This window comes from Peromyscus eremicus, chromosome 9, assembly GCF_949786415.1.
Source record: "Peromyscus eremicus chromosome 9, PerEre_H2_v1, whole genome shotgun sequence".
Lineage (NCBI taxonomy): Eukaryota > Metazoa > Chordata > Mammalia > Rodentia > Cricetidae > Peromyscus > Peromyscus eremicus.
The window spans coordinates 89,739,423-89,761,136 of record NC_081425.1 but is presented as its reverse complement, the minus strand read 5'-3'; the positions used below and the strand labels follow the sequence as shown (position 1 = coordinate 89,761,136).

Sequence of the window (21,714 nt, the reverse complement as noted above, 5' to 3'; positions counted from 1 at the left end):
TATTACAAAGAAATACTATGCCCCACCTTGGTCTGTATTTTCCCCTTTTATCATCCCATATTCTTATAAGCAAACTCATGCTATTTTTGAGCATTTACGCTTGGTGCTGTATGTCCTTCCTCAATATAATAATCTCCTATATTCCCATTTTATACAGGAAAAAATAACTCAGAAATTTATTATTTTGCCCAGTCATCCAAATGACTATAATGCTTGATGCCAAAAACATATATTCATACTACCAATAAAATTCTTTTAAAACTTTAATTCTATGCAGTAGAAATGATCATTAAAGAAAACGTATAAATACTGTTGAAAGTTTAGGTAACAAAAGATATTATTTATTTGTGAATTAGTTATTTTTGAATGAGCATTTCAATGCTACTCTTTGTTTAAGCCAATTTATTTATTATTATGGGGGGGACTTAATATAGGTAAGAACGTCAGAAATTACAAACAAAAATTACTGAAAATTGTAAATATCCATCTACAGAAGAACCAACATTCACATGGGTTCAACGGTTATCTTCTGTGGGGAGGGTGGATGGGCTCTTGCTATATTGCTCAGGCTGGCCTAGAACTACTGCACTGAACAGATTTGCCTGCTTCAACCTCCCTAGTAGATGGTTTTCTAGGTACATGTCTGCTTCTGTTAGTTACTTTAAAATATACAAAATGTTTTTAAAGACAAATATGCAACTATTGTAACATACATAAATGTTTTATCCATCTCCATATAGTTGAATCAAATATATCATTCTAATACTTGATACATATAAAAATAAAATTATAGTAATATTCTATTGCCCATTTTCAGGGTTCTTCTCCAAAACAGAACCTCTTTTCATACAAATAATTTTAACTTGTTCCAAAATATCTAGTGTGTAAGTTCACCTAGTTTTGACTGAAGAAGTTGCATCCTATTTCTTGTTTGAGCCCAACTTTTACCCTGAAGTTTTTCCCAACCATTTTGTATGGGGGGTGGGGTGGGGTGGGTGGGTGAGAGATTTTGAGACAGGGTTTCATTGTGTAGCTCTGGCTGTCCTTGTTTTGTAGACCAGGTTGGCCTTGAACTCAGAGAGATCCGCCTGCCTCTGCTTCCGAGTGCTGGGATTAAAGGCATGCGCAACCACTGCCCAGCTTCCCAATCATTCTTTACATAAAATTTATCCTACAAAAATTTAAAATTTAATTTAAAGCCCCTATGTCGGCATCTACACCATGATTGGAAAATGAAGTGTTAACACATCAGTACTACACAAATCTAATGAATTTAGAAAAATTCATAAAGGATGGCAAGACCTGGCCAACTCTATTCAAAATGTAATATACTGTAATAATCTAAAGGCACACAAAAATCACCTTGAACAAGGATATTTATTTTAAAGACATTTACCAAAATACATAGCATTAATTGAACAAATATTCAGTCTTATTTCTTCTATGCACAGCATATCAAATAACCAGAAAATATTGTATGTGTATAAAAATCTTCATCTGCTAAGACCTTATACATATAAATAGGGTGCTATATTATAAATAAGAAAAATAAGTAGTACAAGAACACAAAATACTGAACAGCAACATAGACCAGAGGCTTACATATGAAACACAGATCATACATTCATGAGAAAGTGAACAGCATACAAATTCATTAACTGTAACTGGCATGTAAGGTAACTTCCAATTGTCCAGCCTCTTAAAAAAAAAGGGGGTTGGGACACTAATGGATGCTTTTATAAAGCTATCCACAAACTTCACTGTTATGTTTTCTTGTTTTAACTTCGATTTTTTTTTTTTTTTCCTCTCAAAGAAACCAGTACCAACTAGCTGGAGCTTTTAGGATCAGAACTCATTCTTACATTTGAGGGAAAAGGCTCTAAATTTTAAAAACACCATTTGTACTGCATGAATAAACTACTCAAATCTTAGACCAGTATGATCTAATAGATATGAAGATACCCACATGAGTAATTTAAATACTCCTATATAGTCATCACGGTTTAAAAGGGTAAGCAAAAATTGCTAAAATTAAATTTTTAACATGTCCAAAATAAGATGCAGAGACCCAAAGCATTATGTGGAGGGAGGAAGAGAGGGAGGGGGAGGGAAGGGAAGGGGAGGGAGGGAGGGAGAAAGAGAGGGAGGGAGGAAGAGAAGGAGGGAAGGAGGGAGGGAGAGGGAGGGAGGCAGAGAGAGAGAGAGAGAGAGAGAGAGAGAGAGAGAGAGAGAGAGAGAGAGAGAGAGAGAGAGTCAGAGAGTCTAAATGGGAGGTCTCCATCAAATTCCTCCCCTCAGATCTCAGAAAATCCTGTGGATGAGGGGAAAAGACTAGCAGAGCCAGAGGAGATGATGGAGGACAAGAACAAGGCCCCCTGAATCAACTAAGAAAGGCACACATGAGCTCAAAGAGTTTGCTGAAGCAGCAAGCACGGTGCCTATATGGGTCTACACCAGGACCTCTGTGTATATATTATAGCTATTAGCTTATTTTTTTATGGTACTCCTGACTGTCAGAACTCTTCCTCCTGTTGGGTTGCCATGTCCAACTCCAATATGATCACTCTTACATACTGCTGATGGTAATGTAAATTAGTCCAGCCACTATGGAAATCAACATGGACGTTCCTTGAAAAATTAAAAGTACAACTACGATATGACCCATCTATAACACTCTACAGTATATGCCCAAAGAAGTCAAAGATAGTATGTAACAGAGACACTGTGTATCCATCATTATCACAGCACTAACAATAACCAAGCTACAGAATAAGCCTGGGTGCCCCAATCAACAGTTAGAAGAGGATTAACTCATGAGTTATGATCACAAGGATGCAGAAAGGAAGATGGTTTTCATAGGGAAGATTAATAGAAAAACATTTGAAGACAAAACTTTTCATTGTAGCTGGGCAGTGGTGGTGCACGCCTTTAATCCCAGCACTCAGGAGGCAGAGCCAGGCGGATCTCTGTGAGTTTGAAGCCAGCCTGGGCTACCAAATGAGTTCCAGGAAAGGCGCAAAGCTACACAGAGAAACCTTGTCTCGGGGGGAAAAAAACAAAAAACAAAACACTTTCATTGTATTTGGTCAAAATTAAAGAGTAATTTTTCCTATTTCCTATTCTCAAATATATTTTCTTAAATTTGACGTTTTTTTCTTATGTCAGTGGCATTTATACAAGGGTTTCCTTCAGTCTAAGAGTGACCCCTCTTTAAAAAACTCTAGAACTCTCACAGTATTTTCCATTATTAGTGTGTTGTGAATAACTTATACTGGTGGGAAAATTAACTCTGGAAGAAAATGACAAGGTTTAACCTTTCTATGTAATATGTAGTTTGCCTCTGGTTGCTACTTTAATTCAACTTTAATTTAACGATCATTAACCCCTCCCTTCTCACAGCCTACCTTCAGTTTTGTTTGGAAGTCCATTTCTATATCCCACATGACTTGGAAAAATCTTGAATAGAGTAAGGTGATCATGGTAATTCTATTCTATCTACTAAGTGACTCATTTGGTAATTGACATGCAATCTGAGCTAGCTTGCTCTGTCACATGCCAAGAAAAGTCAGCTGTAGTGCTTCTAGGAAAGTCTTTATTTTTGTACCTAAAAAGGGAGAGAAAGGAGGAAATGGCTCTCCTACTGGACAACAATATGTTTGATAATAACGCCATGAAGTATGCTGGGTATTTTATGACTGAATGGAGTTATCCTAGAGTCCATGCTAAGTCTGAAAGAGGGAAAAGCTGAAAAGAAAAAGTGATCAACCTCCTATGGTCACAGCATTGAGTAACCAAACCATTCAACCTAAAGCACAGTATTTCAATTTCTACTGCTATAAGACCCTTTACTATTTAATCCAGTTTCTATTTTAAATATAAAGTATTTTCAGTTTATAATAGCCCTAATATTAAAAAACAAACAATATTCTATTACAAATAAAAGACTCATTAAAATATGATTAACCGCCAGCAGTGGTGGCGCACGCCTTTAATCCCAGCACTCGGGAGGTAGAGGCAGGCGGATCTCTGTGACTTCGAGGCCAGCCTAGTCTCCAAAGCGAGTTCCAGGAAAGGCGCAAAAGCTACACAGAGAAACCTTGTCTCGAAAAACTAAATAAATAAATAAATAAATAAATAAATAAATAAATAAATAAAATATGATTAACCTTATATTGGCTCAAAAGTTTTTAAGAATGTCTGTGATGTTGTAGATGATGAATATGAAAAATTACAGCATGATTGTTGGCAGGTTTAACAACTAAATTAGCTAAGAATGGACTAGTCATAGATTCTAATAAGATATCTTCTTTTTTTTTTTTTAAAGAAGTTTAGTACCAGCTACAACTAATGGAATTAACACTGCTTAACAGTTATAAGCATGGCATTTTATAAGCTTATTAAAGTCATAAAAATTATTTAGAAAAGAAATTCTATACCACAAACACATTAGAAAAATACTTTCCTTCTTTTAATCATAAAAATTGCTATGTACAAACATAGCATTTTTCGTTGTCCGTTTTTTCAAGACAGAGTTTCTCTGTGTAGCCTTGGCTGTCCTGGAACTTATAGACCAGACTGGCCTGGAACTCACAGAGATCTGCCTGCCTCTGCCTCTCAAGTGATGGCATTAAAGGCACTCGCCACCACACCCCAAAAAATACAGCATTCTTTGATACACAGAACTAAAGAAAAATGTTCTAAACTATCTGAGTCATTACTTGAATTTTAAAATAGTATGTTCAGTATGTCTCCACCCTGTTACAGTTAAAGAAGACATGAGTCATTTTCTTTAGTATTTTCCAAATGATAGTTACTTTAGAACGAAAGTGATATATACAGTTTTAATTTGTGTATGGAATAACCAACGTACACATAAGCTACTGATCTTTTGGTACTAGTGGAAATTCTTTGGCTGTCTCATGTAACTATTGCTTAAAAAGTTTAGTAAACATAAGGTAACCATAGAAACTTGCTCTCCTTAACTTTTAAAGTACAGTAACGCAATACTACATTTACCCAGGTGTTTTCAAATTACAGAAACCAACATGAATTGTAAATAATCTTTCTTAAGAACTTAATTTATGTGTATGTACAAGTCCTGCATGTATGTGTGTGCGCCCTGTGAGTGTGTGGTACCCATGGAAGCCAGAAAAAGGATATGAGATCCCCTAGACATGGAGTTACAGGCAGTTGTGAGCTGCCATGTAGGTGACAGGAACTTAATCCAGATCCTCTACAAGAGCACCAAGTCTCTTAACCAAGAAGCCATCTCTTCAGTGTTTTTTAAAGGGCAAAATATTAGCCTGTTTAGAATAATTCACATTCAGCTGGGTATGGTGGTACATGTCTATGAACTCAAGGCCAGACTGGGCTCCACAGCAAGACAGTCAAAACAACAACAACAACAACAAAACCATCACCAAAACTAAACAAAAAAAATAGTAATACTAGACAGATCAAATGGGAGATTTAAGAGTAACAAAACATTAAAGAGAAAAAAGACCCTCTAATTCATATTGGCTTTCAAATCAGCACCAATGATTAGTAGCTTTGCTTACTTTCAACCTACTTCTTGATATATGAAGAAATAAATTTACTTTCCAAAATACAATAGTAGTTCATAATTATTATTAGAATAGTTTTCCCTTTCACCTCCTTTACTTTTGACATGTTAGGTATATTCTAAAAAACCTTACTTGCTGTTTAGCCTATTAAAATTTTTTGTTTATAGTCTTTTGAAAGGAAATAAAGGCGGAATTTTCATTGTGTTCACTTAAATTCTGAATAAAATCATAACTTCTTAAGCATAACTCTTAAATCTATCTACTCTAAAGAGGTCATTTTACCTTCTCTTTTCCTAAGTCCATGCTGCTCTAGAGGTCTTCTCTACCGTTGGCTACTGCTTTGTTCACACACACGCAGTGTTATCCCCAGAGCACCCGTGTGTGTGTGTGTGTGTGTGTGTGTGTGTGTGTGTGTATGTGTATGTGTGTGTGTGTGTGTATGTGTGTGTGTGTGTGTGTGTGTGTGTTGAGAGGAAAGACAGGGAAAGGTAGCATGTTTTAGTCTGTAAATGTTACTAATATACTTGCCTATAAAAGCATTGCTCCTTTTCAGGCAGGTGCCATCTAATTAGGTGAACTTTCTATTTCTTGTTGTTTGTACCTGTCAAATATCACTACCCAGTTCATCTGGATATTTGTCTCAGGGCCAGTCAGACGGCTCAGTGGATGAGGATACTTGATGCCAAGCCTGACAACCTAAGCTTGATTCCCATAACCCACGTGGTAGGAGAGAATCAATGCCCCACAAGTTGTTTTTTTACCTCTATGAGGTGTAACACACACACAATCTAAATGATTTCTACTACTAACTGAAGTTTCATATATGCCAATTTGTTGCAATTAAAATATGCCATGGCATTCCATACAGTTCTGCCTTTGTATAATGCTGTTCCCTCTGCCTAGAATGCTCCCCAGCCACCTCTTTACCAACAGAATATATAGTAGGGCTGTATAAAATAAGGTAGAAAATTAGAGAGCAGATAAGACATGAAGAGCCATGAGTGCTATATTACAGCAAAGACATTTTAAATCTGCACATGATGGAATATACCTTTAAAACCAAGTTGAAAAGTGAAAATCAAGTTTATACATTGAAATAACTCACTGTAGACATAAAAAGGTAGCCTAAAAATGAACTGCCTCTATAGCAGAAATAACCACTAGTAAGCTACTGCAAAATTCTATACCAGAGACCACAAGACAGTGAACTGGAGGGGGAAAAAAAAATCTGCCAACAGCTATCAATAACTTCAATATGCCTTTCAAACTTTTTGGCTATCATTTCAACTTATATAAAAAATGTTGACATAAGGAAATAATATGAAGCTTATAAAGCGTACATAGTAAAATAATTAAACATCATTAAAACATGAAAACCACCTTAATGCTGAATAAAAGAATGATTTAAAATATAATACATGCCATATAATGCACATGTATCTGATATTCAAAATCCCCTTTGCCCTGCAATGCTGCAGACTAAACTCCAGAGGCCTTACAAAGGCTAATCAAGTACTCCATTAACCAAGCTACATCCCTGCTTCTCTGTAAGGGATTTCTAAAAACACAAAACAACACTTATAAATGTCACATGGAATAAAACAGTGTGTGTGTGTGTGTGTGTGTGTGTGTGTATGTGTATGTGTGTGTGTAAGATAGTCTTAATTATGACAGAAAGTTTGAGTGCTGGGGATTGAACTCAGGCCTTACTCATGTTAGTTAAGTGTTCTAACACTGAGCTAGATTCCCTAGCTCAGTTGTGGAGGGGGAGGGAGAGAGGGGGAGAGGGAAAGGAGGGAGGGAGAAATGTAGGGGAGAGGGGAGGGGGAGAGTTTCACACATGTGCATGCATGTGCACACACTCAAACATGTGCTTGTGTTTTGTTCTTGTTTTGATTGTTTTTTTAAAGCAACAAAAGGCAATTAAACCACAGTAGGATTATGAGTTATTTATTCTAGCCTTCATAGTTCACATACTTATTTCTGAGTAACATTACTCCTTAGAGCAATGACTCTCATTTTTCTAAACTGAAACACTATCCTATAACTAAGAAGAGTCAGGCCCAGAAAGGTTAAGTGACAAAAGCTCCCATTACCAAAACATAAAGACTGCATATATTAAACTCACTGCTTAAAAAGTAAACCTACAGAGCCAAAGCCTTTCATCTTAGCTATGAGTCACAACCCCTTTGGAGTAGAACAATCCTTTCACTGGGGTCGCATAGCAGATAGCCTGCACATCAGATATTTACATTAGGATTCATAACAGTTGCTAATTACAGTCATGAAGTAGCAACGAAAATAATTTTATGGGTGGGGGTCACCACAACCTGAGGAACTGAATTAAAGGGTTGTAGCGTTAGGAAGGTTGAGAACCAGTGCTCTAAATTCACTGGGTTATAAAGGCCTCTAAATTTACTCCTCAAAAGCTACAAAATAAGTCCTGGAAAGCTGGCTCAGTGGCAAGCTGCTCTTGCAGAAGACCCAAGTTCTGTTCCCAGCACCAACACCAGATGGCTCACAGCTGTCTGTCTGTCTCCAGCTCCAGTGGACCTGATGCCTCTGGCCTCTGGAAAGCACCTGCATTCATATGTGAACAGACACACTCAGATAATCTGAGCAGACTACAAGGTGGGGTAATTTAAGATGCTTGTTTTTAATGTTTGTTTTTTTCTCTGAACTGGAACCTTGTTATAACCCCAAATAAAATCTTGACTCATTCAAATAAGAAATGTCAATAAGCCATTTGGTAGTATCTATTTTTTTAAAAAGGAAAGTTTTTGTCATAAAGGTGTGAATGGCTATGGGCCAGGAGAAAGACAAAATGATCATTAAGGACAGCTTTTAAAACCAGAGCTTCCTGTTTTTTAAGCATTATAAGAAATTGTGACTTTTTTTTAACTTGGATGTCATTTAAACTACAATATCATCTGTGTGCTTGTCTAGCTAGCTTGTCATGCTAGCTTGCCTAACATGTATAAGATCCCTAGTTTGATGAAACTACCACCTACACTATCAAAACTTCCTAACTTTTTTTGGTTTTATTGAGAGAGGGTCTCTCTATGGAGTCCTGGAACTCACTATGAAAACCAGGCTGGTCTTGAATTCACAAAAATCCTCTTGCTTCTGCCTCCCAAATGCTGGGATTACATGAGACACTGTCAACACACACACACACACACACACACACACACACACACACACACACACACACACACACAAACACTAGTTTAAAACTCACTCGACTGTACAACAAACTATACCACCACTTTAATTTTATTATGGATTTTCACAAATGTTCCCTTATACAAATTTAGAAAGGGCTTGTAGTACTAATGCAAATGCACCACCCAGTGGCAAAAGATAAGAACTACAACTTTTACAAAGAAACAGCAAATGCAGATTGAAAATTCAGAATTGTCTCCAACACTTACTAACAGAAAAAAGATGTGTGTTGTGTGTTGTTAGTAATCTGCAATTTGTTGCAACTTTTCCAATTAAAATCATTTACCACACAAAGCCTTATGTTTTTTGTTTTGTTTGTCTTTCTCTTTGGCATAGCACTTTTTTGTTTTTCTGTTTTGCCCATCCATTTCTCAAATGCTGGATTGAGAAAAGAACTAAAATGGGTATATTTTATGATTTATCCAAAGCCTTTATGACCCAGGTGTTACAAAACGGTTTATGAACAGAAAGTAGATGAGGCACAGGATTTCCAGTGAAAACGTAGTTATCATCAACCAACCCAAATAATAATAAATGAGCCATTCAATATACTTTTAAAAGTAAGAAGAGAGTAGCCGGGCGGTGGTGGCGCACGCCTTTAATCCCAGCACTCGGGAGGCAGAGCCAGGCGGATCTCTGTGAGTTCGAGGCCAGCCTGGGCTACCAAGTGAGTTCCAGGAAAAGGCGCAAAGCTACACAGAGAAACCCTGTCTCGGAGAAAAAAAAAGTAAGAAGAGTAGCTGGGTGTGGACCAGAGTAGAGGCAGGCAGATCTCAGTGAGTTCAAGGCTAGCCAGTGCTACACAGTGACACTGTGTCTACTGTGGTGTGGTAAGAAGTGAGGAGAGAAATGGGGTATGAAGGAAAGAACAGGGAATGGAAGGGTGACCACTTAGAGAGCACTTTCCTAGTATGTGCATATTAGCACCGCAAAAAAAATAAATAAATAAAATAAAATAAAACAGTAGTCGTTTGTAACGGAATCTAGACTTTCTTAAAAGGGGGCCAGGTAAAGACTCACTAACAGTTATGTACCTCATATCATACGTCAGAATTGCTAAAGGGAACACGAATTGTGAATGTGATCACATTCACTGCAGTTTAACATACCAAATAGTCTGTCTATCACAGACGGGTAATAAGTAGCTTTCCATTTCTAACTAACAGCCTTCTTCTTTAAAAAGGGGGAAAAGTTAAATAAAACTAAAGGCAAATTACATAAAACTCCAATCAGGGTACTTTTGTTTTGAAGCCATTTTGTATTGATTCTACTTAACATCAAGCAGCGTTACTGATTTGAGAGCATAAGACATCTAACAAGAAGACAGCAACAACTACTGCACCAGTTTCTTCCTTACTGACTACAAAGTCTCGAACATGTTTCCATTCCAAACGTGAAGCCCAACAAACAGCAGCACAAACATCAAACTCAGGGCCTTCCTGGTGTCTCCAGTCTAACGCTTTTCCTCTGGAGTCCGTCTGAGGTTTTTAAACTACTGTCACTAAAACCACAGGAGACATTCACATAACTGCAGCCTCCTCATGATTAATATGGCTGATAATGATTAGAGCATGTATTACATTTAATATTTAAGAGAATGAGAAAAGTAACAGACAGCTGGGCAACAGAATGCAAATGTTTACTGGTTTTACAGGACAAAATAAAACAATCTGCAGCATTGCTCATTATCTTCAGCTATTTAATATTTTCTTCTCCAAGCTATAAAGAGAACATTAAGTAAGATCTATATGGGCCCCTTTTCACTGAAAATCTATCAGAATCACTAAGGTGCTACATATTAAAGTCCTCCACCAATACAGAGCTCACTACTATATATGAACTGCCTCCAACTGGGAGTGACATTAAGTATTAATTCACATGTAATTATGTGTAAAGATAAGTTATATGTGTGTTAAGGTTATGTTGTAAGGAGGTATAAGTAGTGGAAAAACAAACAAAAACAACCCACAATTACAAGAGCTGCTAGTATTACTACCCAGGACTACTAGGACAGAATGTGAATTTCCTACCTAACATGAATTCCGTATTACTTCCTCTGGTGGAAGCAGTAGTTCTATTGTTTCAGTTCCAATCACAGGCCTGTGACAGAAAACAGACATCAAAAGCAAGAGTATGCCAACCTTCAAAGTGAAGGGGCTATGTGCTTTAAGAATACACTGAGTTATTAAATGATACAAAATTTACTTTGATTTTTACTAATTCAGAATTTAGTTTTTATCCTTCTATGAAGAAAACTAGTTTATGTAGGATATATTTTTCTATTCCTGTTATTATTTTTTTTTTTGAGACGAAGTTTTTCTATGTAGTCCAGGCTGATCTCAAACTCTCAATCCTCCTGCCTCCAATTTCCAACTATGAGGATTACAGATGTATACATGCCATATTTATATATAACACATACTATGTATACATATATCCTTTAGGAAAATATTTTTCAGGAATGCCGTTACATAAAAGCTAATTCTTACTGGATTCTTGAAGAAACCCAAAGTATGGGGCTTTCTTTTTTAGAACTGATGGCAACAAATTATCTTTTTAAATCTTAAATACACACACACAAGCAAAAACCTTGTCCAAATATATTTTCTGACAATATATCCAACCACTTAGCCATTATGTTTATACATGGTTTGCTTTAAGTTAAGAAGCCACCAATGATGCATAAAATAGTTTACATCTTTATATATGAAACATTAATTTCAAATATATAAATTTAAGAATTTACCACAATACCTCTTAAAAATTAAATACTGCTAGGTATTTTCTCTATATACGCTTCTAAAAACTTTCAGTTATGTACTTTTTAATTTGCTTCTTCCCCTCAAAACACAGTGGGAGTTTATTAAGAATGGGTTTTCATAGGGATTTAAGCTGGGTGTTAAGGGAGAAACACTTAAGGACAGCTGTGTAAGAGTGGGCATGTGCTTCTGAAGAGAGTGACTTACCTATGTCTCCATACAGTCCTCTATAACACTTTGAAAGACGACATCAAGTTATACACAAAAGTAAATCATGCTCATGCAACCCATTTTCTAATATTAAACATTTGAGTTTCTTTGCTAAGAATGTTATATATTCTTATATAATAGTTTTCCTGGAATAAAAATAAGTTGCCCACTAGTTAATTTAGCAAAATGGCTTATCTTCAAAATAAGCAAAACCACTTCTTAAAAATTATGATGACATAATTCTTATGTCCAATATTATTAAAGAATACATGTCAGAATTAAACTTGTGTAAACTAGTATGCATCGAGCATGTTTCATACGACACTAGAAAAATCTTGCCGTTTTTTAAAAAATCGTCTTTGTCAACACTAACTAGATGCTAATGTCCTAATAGGCCTTTGCAAAATGCAAGAAACATAGAAATGATCTTATCTAGCTCTGGTTCAAGAAGGTAATATTATGGCTTGTGAAGTACTAAACTGTGTTACTTATCTTTTGTTAAAATATGAACAAATGAAGCTAGTTCCAAGTACCACAGTGGCTGGGAATGGTGGCATACACCTGTAAATCCTACCACTCAAGGCTTGTGAGTTCAAAGCCAGCTTGAGCTACACTGCAAGTGTAGCTTGAGCTGTAGAGTCAATCTCTACTTCAACAACAAAACTAAGTCAAAACAAAAGGACATATTTTCTGTACACTATCTAGCTATATAACAGACTTGGTAATGTCATGGATTTGCCACTTGGTGGCAGCAAATACAAAAGAAAAATTTTCAGTACATCTATTTTACCAATATAAAAGTATTTTCCAAATCTTATATTTTAAACCAAAGTCTCAAATGAATGAGGGGCTTTATAATTCTTAAAACAACAACAGGGTCTGATTATGTTGTTCAAACTAGCCTCAAACTCACACAACCCTCCTCCTGCCTTGGTTTCTAGAGTGCTGGTATTACAGGCATGTACAACACTGCCCAGTAAAACTTTGAGAGGTTTTGGATTGTTTGTTATACGTAAACAAGACCATGCCAGTCCGGAACTCTTCTCACTCTTCTCCCTCTGCTCCCTAACTATTAAGATTATTGGCATGTGCCAGCCAACATACTCAACTTTGATAGTAATGATTTCAACATTTTCACAGTCAAGCTTAAATTTCTAATTAAAAACAATAGCCTTCTATTACAGCACTGACAGACACAATTTAGTCACTTCAAAAAGTATGTGACTCTTTTGATGATTACTAAATAATGTGTATCAAAATTAAAAAATACATAAATTACATTTTCTTACTTTAACCAAATTAGACGGCCTAACAATTTATCCCAGCTTATTCAACTTATTACTTGTTAATAACTACTTATATGTGAAGTGCAAAAATTACACCAATGAACAAGATTTTTTTGGTTTCATGAATCTTATACAAAATCTTGCATGTATTTTTTACCCAGATTTTGTTATACAGAACAGTAGAGTGAAAAACAGATAGCAAAAAAACCCACTTGAGAGCCAAAAAACCAAAAAGAAAAAGGAGACTGTAGTTTTCTTCCACCCATACTTTACAATAAAAAAAAATTACACAAAAAGAGCAAAGTAAGGATATGCACAACCCCATTCTGTTTGCTTTATTATCGCCCTTCTCTTCTGTTGAAATATTTATTTTGAAAGGAAAAGCACCTGGTGTTCTTTATTAATTATTTAGCTTGTCAAATCCACAACCTGACCTAAATATTTTAAGTTAGAAACACCTAAAAATGTGTTTAAGAGGCTGGAGAGATAGTGCAGCAGTTAAGAGCATTAGCTGTTCTTCCAAAGGATCCCAGTTCAATTCCCAGAACCTACATGGTAGATCACAGTGTGCTGTAACTTTAGTTCCAGGGGACCTGCTACCATCTTCTGGCCTCTTTTGGGCACTAGGCATGCAGGTGATGATGCACATACATGCATGCAGGCAAAACAGCCACACACATAAACTAATAATAACAACATATATAGAGCAGCTTCTTACACAAAATTATCGCACAGCAAAGTATGTTTTTCAGTAATCTGTTCTCAAAATTACTGCCAAAATGTTTTATGGTGGAAGACACTGGGTATCATAAAACTAGGATCACAAGTGGATTGATTCAACCTCAGACTAAATGTGTGGATATACTGATAGATAAATCATGTAGTTAGACACACAAGAAGACTGTAAAGGCTCAGTCTTCAGAGAACATCTTCAAGAGCATGGATTGTATCTCATTCATGTGTATTATGTGAATCAGCTCTGTGTTCTACTGAACATAGAACAGTGATGGACTTTTTCTCATGAATGAACACTTAATACAAAATTGTATCTTGTTGTAAGAAGTGTCATAACCTCCCTCCATTTTTTTGGATATTGTTGTTTCTGTAAGATTTACAGTCTACAAACTAATGAGCAATTTCACACAATCAAATACTAAGTGTCCACAACATACAATTCCCAGAGACAACATTTCTATTTCCTTAAATGTTCTTCTCTTAAGGAAGAAAGGTAAATGAACTATATAAGAAGTGCTTTCATAGATGTTTACATATGTGCACATCTGCAAAGAAAACAAAGACATACATGCACTTTAGTACATCTGGAATTGCAAGATATTCCAGTCAGTTAATGATAGAAGGGAAACTGGACTACTATTTAATTTTACTATACTGAGAATTACATATATTTAAAGAAATGTAAGGGTACGAGGGAAATATTGATTGATTTCTAAGACAGCAAATAGGGCAGGATGTCTATTCTTGCTGCTCCCATTCAGTGGAAGCCCTAGCATCACTGTAAAAAGAAATAAAGACATAGAGCTTGGAAAATGAAGGCATAAAACTGCCTTTATTAGCAAAGGACATACTTTTCTCTGTAGAAAATTACACTGAATCCACTTAAAAGCTGCGAGAACTAAGTAGGATTTTATTAAAAGTTGTATGTTGTTCATTTTAGATAATACTAATGAACAAGTAGAAATTTAAAGTTTTTCAGATACCATTTATAATGGCATTCAAACTCTGGAAAATTAAGGTATAAACTGCACTTGCCCAGCATGGTATCAAGCAATGTAATATAAAACACAAACTAAGAAATACACAAAATAACCTTGTCTCAAAAAACTAAAATCCAAAAAAAAAAAGAAGAAAAAAAAAAGACTTTTAATGGCACATGACAATGAACATTGTATTCCTTTCCATTTAGCTTGTTCAAAAAGGCAGTAGTGAAATTAAAATATGGCATAGTAAGGAACACTAAAACTCTGTCCCATGGCTCCAGTATTGATGGTGTAGCAGAAGCCAGAGGCCTTGAACCAGACCAACAACTCATTACAATGAACACTTGCAAGTGAAGCTGTCTGGGAAAAGGGTAGACTGGGTGACACAGCACAGCTTCCACTTTTTTCTTTCTTTAATTTGCATTTTTATTTTTTAATTTTTATTATTTTTATTTTTGTTTTCTTTTGGGGGAGGTTACAAGGGCACAGGGAAGATACAGAGGGATGGGGAGATGAGTAGAGTTAGGATGCATGATATGAAATTCACAAACAATCAATAAAACAAAAACAAACAAAAAAACTCCATGCCACCACAAAGTAATGAAGAACATGACAAAACAATCAAAATCATTTATTTTCATAAGTAAAATTTAATCAATCTTACAAAACCCAGAAAAATGGTTAATAAAGAGAAAAGCTGTTGCCAGGGCGCATGCCTTTAAATCAAATGCTTGGGAGGCAGAGGCAGGTGGATCTTTATGAGTTCAAGGTCAGCCTGGTCTACATAGTGAGTTTCAGGACACCCAGAGCTACATAGTGAGATCCTGTCTCAAACTATGCCCCCCCAAAAAAGAAGAAACAAAACAACAAAGAAGGAGGAGAGAGAGAGAGAGAGAGAGAGAGAGAGAGAGAGAGAGAGAGAAGCTGCTGAGTTTTGGTAAAGCTCTGTGGCAATTTAACTTACCTATTCACCACCCACAACTTCCTTAAATGACTGCAATCACTATGACAGCAATTCACATTGTTGTAGTTGTTGGTACCAACTGACTCTTATTTTCAATTATTGGCAAGGGGGTACAAGGATGGGTTTGGACCTTGTTTTGGTTTCCAAGACTTGGAGAGTCCTAGGGTTGAAGTAGCTTCCCAGATGTTATGTATCAAAAGCATTTTGGGGCCAATGTTCACCTGCAGCCACCCATGACAAGATATAACAGTTGCAACAAGCAATAGACAAACCTCAAAGTTTGTGAAGAGGCTGAAAAAGGAGATAATTAAGTGAACACGGGTTTTAAAAACTATGCATGTTGGAAACTCTCAAAGTCTCCATGAATACCCATGACTACACAAAAGCTCAGAAAACATCTAGTAAGAACCTCAACTTTCACCTCAGGTGCACCTTTTAGTTCCTATGCAAGCAGAAATGACCTCAGAAAGGCAGTGCTGTTTTGCTAAACACTGAATTGTTCTAATACAGAAGGGCTCTGCAAAGACTAGAGAGTTTTTGTGTCCTGATGCACATAATTAAGAAGATTTCTGTCAAATCACAGCTGAACACAAAAAGAAGGACCCAATAAATGCAGCCTACGAGAGAGAGAGAGAGAGAGAGAGAGAGAGAGAGAGAGAGAGAGAGAGAGAGAGAGAGAGAGAGAGAGAGAGGGGGGGGGGGAGGTCATAAAAATCAGAAATAACAATTCCTAGGGGGACGCTGCGCCATGCATGCCCCTTCCTTTCTAGCCTCCCTCTTAGACCCTGCAGTTGCCACATTAATGCCTAAAAAGAATCAGATTGCCATCTATGAACTTCTTTTTAAGGAAGGAGTGAGGTTGCCAAGAAGGTGTCCATATGCCCAAATACCCGGAGCTGGCAGACAAGAATGTGCCAAACCTTCATGAAGTGAAGGCCATGCAGTCACTAAAGTCTCAAGGCTACATGAAGGAGCAGTTTGCTGGGAGACATTTCTATTGGTACCTTACTAATGATGGCTTCCAGTATCTCCGTGATTACCTCCACCTCCCTCCGGAGATCGTGCCTCCCACCCTGCATTGTAGTGGTCCTGAAACTGGCAGGCCTCAGCACAAAGGTCCAGAGGGTGAGTGAGCAGCAAGGTTCACAAGAGGGGAGGCAGACAGACACACCTACAGGAGTGCTGTGCCCCCTGGTGCCAACAAGAAAGCTGAAGCTGGGGCTGGCTCAGCAACTCAATTCTAGTTTAGAGGCTGCTTTGGTTATGGATGTGGTCAGCCATCTCATTGAAAATGGAGATTGTGTGGTGTTGAATAAATTTTAAAGAAAAAAACTAGAAGTAGGCACACTGACCTTACTTGGGGGGAAGGGGAGTACTACTATTATGGTTAATATAATTATGTATCAACAAATTAAGATAATTTACACGAACTGAAAAAACTACCCCAAACCCCCTACCCCGCAAAAAGTACCTGAACATATATACAAACAACAACAACAACAAAATAAGATTGAACTGGTAATCAAGAACTTCCCAATAGGGGATGGAAAAGATGGCCCAGCAGTTAATACATTTTCTATAGCTCACAAGTTTTCTCACTTTTCACAAGCCATCTGTTATGGACCTTAGAAGTCAACACACTATCTTGTCCACATTGAATGAAGCAATCTCATTCGATCTCATTGGTAGAAACGGTGCGGGCTAATCTACGAAAAACTATATAACTGCATGATCCCATAAAGCATTACAGTTACATTCAAATAGTCTTCAGTCTTCAAGTTCCTAATGCTTTTAGAAATGCCCTCTCTCAGAAAAACGAGAGAAACCAATGGAAGTGATACAATTCTGGAAGTATTTAATGATAATTTATCAGATATTCCTATTGAGATCGAAGATGTAGACGACTGTTTTGACAATTCTGGAGACAACTCTACTGATTCTACTGACAGTGAAATTATTAGACCTGTAAGGAAGAGCAAGGTGGTAGTGATTTAATTGTTAGTCTGAAAGTGACACACCACCATACTTACATATGTTTGAAGGTCATGCTGGGGTCACTACATATCCATCTCAGTGGTATTCTGTACCCTCTGTGACCAATCTCTTTTTTGGTTGAGAATTGTTTGAGATGTTGTGCAAAGAGCTGTCCAACTATCACGATCAAACCACAATGAAATGCAAAACACCATCTAGGACAGTAAAGTGGTCTCTGGTTGTCAGAGACCAAACATGGACCATGGAAAAGTACTAGCTAAGCTAGAGAACAAGCCCCTACCCTAAACCAAAGATAAGGAACAGGTCAGGCAGGTCAGGTAGCATAGCAACAGAACAATGGGCCCTGACCAGTGACCTTACGATCTAGCAGCCTCACGACTTGCACGTAGCCCTTCACCTGCACGTCCCCCTTCACCTGCACGTACGGCACGTCGTGCACCCCTTCCCTCCTTCCTGCCCCCTCCCATGCTATATAAGCCTTGCTGAGGAGAATAAAATTTGCAGCTTGATCAGAACACACTGTCTTGCTGTCGTCCTTTTGTGTCTCCCCTGTCCCTCTCATTCTCTCCCACAGGTGGGTCGCCCCGTTGACACCCCGCTGGCCGGGGCATCTGGTTACACAGAAGGATAGGAAATTCCTTGGCCTATTTATTCTGATGGGTCAAACAAGAAAAGATAACTTGAAAGACAATTGGTCAACAGATCCTTTGATATGTACTCCTGTATTTCCACAGACAATGAGTCATCATAGATTTGAACAAATATGGACATTCTGGCATTTCAATAGTAACACCAAAATAGACAGTTGCTGGGGGAAACTTTTCAAGATCCATACTGTGCTGAATTATTTCCTGCATAAATTCCGAACAATATACAAACCAAAGCAACAGTTGTCTTTGGATAAGAGAATGATTCCAGGGAGAGGATGTTTAAAATTTCACACGTACAACCCAGCAAAAATAACAAAATACTGTTTACTTGTTTGGATGATGTGTGAGAGTGACACTGGCTACATCTGCAATATGGAGATATATACTGCAGAAGGAAAGAAATTGCAAGAAGTAATTCTTTCAGTCCTTGGACCCTACCTTGGCATATGGCACTATATTAACCAGGATAATTATTACCATGCTACATCTGCTAAACTGCTGCTACAGAAAACACTAGTCTGTTGGACTACTAGGGAGAACAGAGGTTTACTGCCAAATTTGAAAATGAAAACATCAAGAATGAAGAAAGGTGACATAATATTTTCCAGAAAAGGTGATATTCTTCTCCTAGCATGAAAAGACAAGTGCATGGCCCAAATGATATCAATGATCCATGACACTTCTGCCTCCACAACAGAAAAAAGAAAATGGGAGAGAATATTGTAAAACCTGCATCAAGGAATACAATGCCCACATGAAAGGTGTTGACTGTGCAGATCAATTCCTTTCGTGTTGTTCCATTCCAAGGAAAACAATGAAATAGACAACAGAAAAAATAGTAGTGCTGTATCTTATAAACTGTGGACTTTTCATTTAAAGTGTACAACATCCTCAGTCCACAAACAAAAGCAAAATATAAACAGTTTCTGCAATCGGTGGTGCAAGACTGGATTACAGGGGGCTGGAGGGATGGCTCAGAGGTTAAGAGCACTGACTGCTTTTCCAGAGGTCCTGAGTTCAATTCCCAGCAACCACATGATGACTCATAACCATCTATAGTGAGTCTGATGCCCCCTTCTGGCCTGCAGGCATATATGCAGGCAGAACATTGTATATGTAATAAATAAATAAATCTTAAAAAAAATGGATAACAGATAACAATAATGAAGGCTCTCTGGAAACAGAGACAAATGTGTGCACCCTGGGGGTGCGAGGAGAGCACCTCATAAAGATCCACCCAAAAGGTTGTCAGGTGATATGAAGCAGCATGAACCTACATGTATTCAGTGAATGGAAAGAAAACATTTCCTATGAGAACCTGCAGAGTTTGTGCCGCCTGTGGAAAAAGGAGAAAAAAGTACTAGGAACTTTGTTTAATTATTGTTTAATTGTTTAATTAGTTGTTTAATTTTTTTGTAAATAAAAATGTTATAATTATTGAAAACAACACCTAAAGTACATTATGATCTGTAATTATGATTTAAATAATGTGCAGTTTGCCCCCAAAAACATGTGGTTCTATGCAGCACAAAATGTGTTTAAGGACACTTGCTGCTCATGCAGAGGATGGGAGTTCAGTTCCTTGAGCCCACGTGGATAGCTCATAACCTGTAATTCCAGCTTTAGGGGATCTGCAAGCACCAGCACATGTATACACACAAATAAAATTTTAAAAAAGAAACTTTCTGATGAAGAGCAGACCAGGATGGACTGCTTCACTGATGAAGTCTAGCAAAAATTTAAAAAATTAACATGAACTCTTCTCAAAACAGAGGAAGAAACATGTGATTGTTTTTCTAACAAAAAAGAGTTAGATATTGATAATTCTTGAAGCCAGTATAACCTTTACCCAAGCCAAAAAGTACAAGAAAAATACATCCACATGCCAATATCCCTTATGAATATAAACATAAAAACCCTCAGCAAAAATACTTGAAACTAAATATTGCAGCATATGAAAGATTACAAACCATAACTGAAGGGGACTTTAATCTCAGGAATTTAAGGGTGGTCTAACATTTTTTAAATGCCACACTATGTTAATTAAATGAGGGGGAAAATTGACAATCTCAGTTGATGCAAAGAAAAAAGCATTTTATAAAATCCAGTATGCTTTCATGATTAAAACACTCAAACAATGTAGAAGAGAATTTCTTTACCATTAGAAAGAACACTTAGGTGCTGGGCAGTGGTGGCACACGCCTTTAATCCCAGCATTAAGAAGACAGAGGCCAGTGGCTAGATCTCTGTGAGTTCGGCACCAGCCTGGTCTCCAGAGTGAGTTCCAGGATAGCCAGAGCTACACAAAGAAACCCTATCTCAAAAAACAAACAAACAAACAAAAAAACCCAAACCAGAAAAACAAAAACAAAAAACTCCCAAAACATTCAGTCTCAGTAGGAATATGGAAATGCAAATTACAACATATCACTTGATATACACACATCAGATTGTAAATTTAAAATAATTCTTAGCAAATTTGGAAGTAAAGAGAAATTAACAAGTGGTTACAAGAAATTAGAAGTGGTTAATAAGTGATAAGGAGATATTAACAAATGGTTATAGCAATATAATTGCTATAATTGCAATATAACGTTATAATCACTTTGAAGAAAATAATTATAATAAAATGTATACATATCTTTTTATAGTTATATAAAGATCTATCTATAGATATAGATATACCAGTAATTCTGTTTCCTCATATCAATCTCAGAAATGTTGGGAATCTCCACTCTGGTCTCATTCCCCTCCCCCATTCCAAACCCTGCCCTCAGGGCATCAAGCAGTGGTTCTTCGCCTGGAGCTGTCCTCTCTAGACCCCATCCCTCAGGGGTCAGCTCCTCCCTGAGGGCTGCTCAAGACCACGCCTACAGGATATTTAAGACCTGGTCACCAGACCTGCCCTGATTTTCTCTCCTGCCCTTCTGAGTGTCACCCGGGAGTTGCTTTGCTCTGTTTACTGTTAATTCTGATTTTATTAACTCAGCTAGATTTGGCTTGTTGCATTGATGGAGGATACCCAACAACCAGGGATCCAATACTTATCAAGAAATACTGAAGATAAAATGATAAACCATAATTTCTATCATAACACAATTGCTCAAAACTGAAGTCTATGTAATTACAGTGTGTTAGAGCAATAAACTGTCATTTTCTGTTCTATGGTCACTGGGGGGTCTATTAGTGGGCTTCAAAAAAATTTTTTTTTTAATTTGGCATGTGCTTGCATGTTCACGTGGTGTTCTCAAGCCTGTGTGCCAGTCGGTGCCTTGGAGGTCAGAAAAGAATGTGGGATTCTCTAGAGCTGAACTTACAGGTGGCTGGTTGTAAGCAACCTGAT

The 21,714-nt window shown here is 37.2% G+C and overlaps 1 protein-coding gene and 1 pseudogene across 1 annotated transcript in view; one reads left to right on the top strand and one right to left on the bottom strand.

The window, feature by feature from the left end:
* Ankrd28 (ankyrin repeat domain 28) overlaps positions 1 to 21,714 on the bottom strand; it is a 150,627-nt gene that overhangs the window by 97,688 nt on the left and 31,225 nt on the right. The gene's annotated exons all lie outside the window — the stretch shown is intronic.
* LOC131919800 (small ribosomal subunit protein eS10-like) lies at positions 16,475 to 17,015 on the top strand (annotated as a pseudogene).